The 4693-nt window shown below is 34.2% G+C and overlaps 1 pseudogene; it reads right to left on the bottom strand.

The window, feature by feature from the left end:
- Positions 1-1005: 1005 nt before the first annotated feature.
- On the bottom strand, positions 1006-3046 carry LOC149142364 (uncharacterized; annotated as a pseudogene).
- Positions 3047-4693: the final 1647 nt, after the last annotated feature.

The raw sequence follows: 4693 nt of genomic DNA, 5'->3' as shown, positions 1-4693 counted from the left end.
ACTTTGAATATGTACACCTTTTAAGGGTAAAGTGGTTTAACTTGCTAGTAATCACTTCAAACTCAAACTCATGCAAAAAGAAACAAAACAAAGCTAACCAGAAGTAAAAGGTTATAAAATCATGCACAATTATATGATCAATGCCCAGATAAACGGAAATGAAGCATAGATAACAAGAAGTAATATAGATGAAAAATCATGTACAATTATTTGATTAATGGCCATATTTGTGGAAAATAAAAACAAAAACCACCTCTTCCCACTTAAGTAATCAGTTACAAGAAATGAAAGATTTTTTGATCTACTTAAAATGAGTATTTCCACTAGTAATAGCATGAAACTTGTAAACAAGATAAATTTCCATTTGGAATGGAATAAAGGACAAAAATTCAGATAAATGGCATCCAACAATTAACTTCAAATAAATGAAATGTATTTGATCCATAATTAGCCATTAAAATGACCATTGAATATTCATTTAAAAAATTTCCAATTCAGACATGAAAATGCATGTAAACAAAACAAAATTGTTTTAAATGCAACCAATATATTATTGGCACCACTTAAAACCTCAGATTTACAGTTTAAATTTGTCACATTGGTCTATTCGACCATTCTGTTTGCAACTAGTTTTCTTAAAAACTATGTTGTATGCTAAGTCTTTGTTTGATAATTCAAAAAGGACTGTTGCATAAACCGTGGTTTATTTTTCTGTCCGCTGATTTTTAGAATTACCAATATACGCTCCTGTTAACTTTCAGTGTTTGCATGTTTTAGAGTAATTCTCAGATATTTGTTATATAATAATTTTTTTTGCCCATTCATGAGTTCCTTTCTCAGTTAGCTACTATTTCCCCATATATTCTCTGGTTTTACTGTACTAAACCTTTCACAGTTAAATAAAACATTTTATGGTCTCTCCCAAATAACCTTGATGTTCTACCTGTTGTATGGATGATACCTTCCACTACCTCGAATACCACCATAACTTCTAGAACCTCCACCTTAATTGTAGCCTCCATAGCCCCCTATGTTGGAATATCCTCCATATCCCATTCCACCATACCATCTCCATCATAACCAACAGGTCCACCACCATAACCACCTCCACCATACCCCCCTTCCCCCTACTTGGTCCACCTCCATATCCACCACCAAATCCACCTCCATAACCTCCACCATATCCCCGAGCACCATATCCACCTCCATAACTACCATAACACACACTAGAATTGTAAGACCCACCTCTATATCCACCACTAGGATAACCTCCATAGCCATCAACATATCCATAATTACCAGATCTAGTACCATAGCCATATCTTCCCTAGCGAAGAGAATGGAAATCTTGCATGGAGTTCTTAAGTTCTGCTTTCTTGATTTCAACCTAAGATGACAAAAGGAGTATTAAATATTGGGTTAACTCGTAGGGAAATGCAAGCATAAAACAAAAAATAACAATACTCACCTCCTTGCCATCAAACTCATGAGTCTTTCCTAGGGTAAGGATTTCTTTAATAGTTTCCTCACTATGGAAAAAGTCACAAATCCAAATCATTGAGATTGACATGCAGTGTGATCTTGCATAATTTGTGACTGTAACAACATTTCCATATTTCTTGAAATAATTAGTTAAATCCTCTGCCACAATTAAAAAGATAACCCATAAACAACTTGAGACATTTTTATTAGTGCTTAAAACTAGAAAGCGAATAGAATTCTTACCATTTGCAACAAACAAACAATTTAATTTTCTTTGGACCCTTGATTAAGTCCATGCTTTCTCTTGGAATAGAAATTTTAATCTCAACCTATTAGTAACACACATAACAAAAAAAAGTATCTTAAATACTCATCTTGATACACAAATAAATACTCATAAATAAACTAAACACTCACAAGCAGTAAAGATAAAGACAAAACCCAAGATGATCAAAATGTTCACTCAGCCAACCAATATACCCTATCCCAAATTTAAGGTTTGAACAAAAATGATATAAAAAAGAAAATGGAACTCATCGTTCTTCCATCCAATGTATGCGTGTCTTTCATAACAACATCTACAATTGAAGGATCCGAATAAGTCACAAACCCAAAACCATGAGGGTGCCCGGTTCCACAATCTTTCATTATCACCGAATCTATAATCTCTCCATATTTCTTGAAAAAATCCACCAATTTTTCTGTAAACAGAACAATCACACAAACATTTACATCACAGACAAGTTCCTTGACAGGGGCACAAATACATACTTCTAGAATTAAAAATTCTTGAACCCTGAATCCTTTCCTACAATGTTAGTGTTGGAGTCATTCAAGTCACTTGCTACCTTCTTCTTAAAAGGGACTTTTTGTCTATACCGTCTTGGAAAACAATTCTTTTTTTCTATTTCCCCCTAAAAATGCATTTACCAGATTCCTCTTATTTTTGCCTTTGTGGCTCCACTGGTAATGGCTATGGTTAAGTTTTGGGGGTTTTGCACTTCTCATCCTTTCCTTGGGGTTGGGGTATTTCTAGAAGGAAACTTGCGTAAAACAAAAGGGAATATTAGTATCGATTAAGGATGGGCTATGATTTTTCTTTAAAAAAAAAAGTTATTGAGACTTCATGAAAATGAGGTCGACCTTCCGGATCAATGTCCCAACATTTACTGATATAGTCATCCAACATGAAGGGACAGGATGAAGGCCAAACATGCCTTCATTCCTCCTTTAGAATCTCACACACCTTGCTGTTTCCAAACCCAAATTCCTCAAAGGGTTGCTTGCCAGTGAGAATTTGATAGCAATTCATCCTAAAGTTGTAGACATTTGTTTTGTATGTTACGCTCTTCAAAGTCCCTCCATAGAATTCAGATGCCATCCATGGCCAAGAATCTAACAGAAGCTCCTTGTTACTAAGCTTCAATCCAACCACCCCCATGTTCAAAATATTGACCCTACAATGCCCTTCATCTCTGAAATCGTTTATACTACTCGACTCTATTAGCACATTTAGAGGTCTAAGATCGGGATGCATTTTTCTTTGGCCATGTAAATACTCCATCCCTCTGGATATTTGCAACATAATATTAATACGAACATGGAGTGGAATCTGCAAGCATGATCTAGAGTCCTGTAGTCGTCTAACCATATTGAAAATCACCATCTTTGTAAAAAGATATTACTGATCAACACCATGCAAGATTACTCCAATAACCTGCACAATAAAATGTCTTTGCACTCTTGATAAATCCATGTCTTATTTCTAAAAAAATTCATGAGCAAAGTAGGTAATTCACAATGAACTTCCCCAGCTATACCCACTTTCACAACATATGATAAACACGAAGGAGGGGCTCTGGTTTGCTACACTGGGTATTTCTATGCTTTAGATTTGATCATCCTTTCTAAATTTTAACTGTAATAAGGGTCTTCAATCCCATGGTTGAGGCTATTTGAATCGTCTAACACCAAAATCAATGGCACAGGACCGCCCAGGTGGAAGGGGAGGGGAGTTTTGCTCAGAGGATTTGCCTTACGACGTAATAATTACACATATATATTACTTTGTGGAAATCTAAAATAACTTATACTTTTTTATTATATTTAGAGTTTAGAATTAATAATAATTATTTAATAAAATGAAGTATTAATCATTACACATATATATTACTTTGGTAATTTAAAAATATGTCGAGGTATATGGGATAATCAAGTTTAAGATAATAAAATTATGCATTAATCATATTAGTTATTTTGATAATTTAAAAGGACTTTTAGGTATATGTGCAAATCAAATTTAAAATATATCGAACTTCATTAAAAACATTGATGTGATTTTTTTTTTTTATCTATTAATTTGTTATGTTCAAATACACAAGGCATTATAAAACAAAGGAGAATGTACATGGGGATTGCTAGAATAGTGAAGGACTCATTGAAAAACAAAGGAGACGCATCAAAGGACTATTAAAAGATTTTTTTTCTATTGAAATTATCTTTAGACTCTTGGAGTAGGCTTAAGAAGCCTTATTGGAAGTTATAAAACTTTGGGGATGACCCTTTTTTGATTTTGGGGATTAGCCTTTTGGATTTTGGGGAATCTCTATCGAAATTTTCAAAAATTAGGGTTTAGAGGTCCTTAGCTTCAACCCCCGGTCGCATGGCTAACAAGAGCAGTGACCAAGAACTGGTCATAAAGAGGTTTTGGAATTTTGGTTGTCAAGTATCAAGCTATTGGGCCTTGGGTATTGAGTGATCCATTAAACAACCCACATGAACTATCCTTGGTACTAACGATACTAATTCTTGGAGAAATCCGTGATGACGATGGTGTATCGATGCTCGATTTATCCACTTTTTGGGATAAATCGGGAGGTCGAAATGTGCATGATATTGAACATACATATGATACTAACAAATCCCAACACAAAATTAATTAATTAATGTCAACTAACTACATGTTATTAGGTTATCGTTTTCAGAAATGGGATATTGCATGTTGGAGATATGAGGGTATTGGTTTTTTTAGAGGATTGGGTATAATGAGGTTGAGACCTTTGTTATCAATTTTTCCTTCTGATATTGATAATACTAGATAAACATACTGGTGTGGAAAATTTCGATGTGGCATGTTGACGAGGAATGAAGCAAGAAATTCATATATACTTGGAGATATGCAAAAAATTCTCTATTTTTTTGGAACAACTTT

The sequence above is a fragment of the Pinus tabuliformis genome, chromosome X (assembly GCF_031772625.1).
Source record: "Pinus tabuliformis cultivar Carrire ecotype Pingquan chromosome X, CPIR1, whole genome shotgun sequence".
Lineage (NCBI taxonomy): Eukaryota > Viridiplantae > Streptophyta > Pinopsida > Pinales > Pinaceae > Pinus > Pinus tabuliformis.
This window is presented reverse-complemented; position numbering and strand designations above follow the sequence as displayed.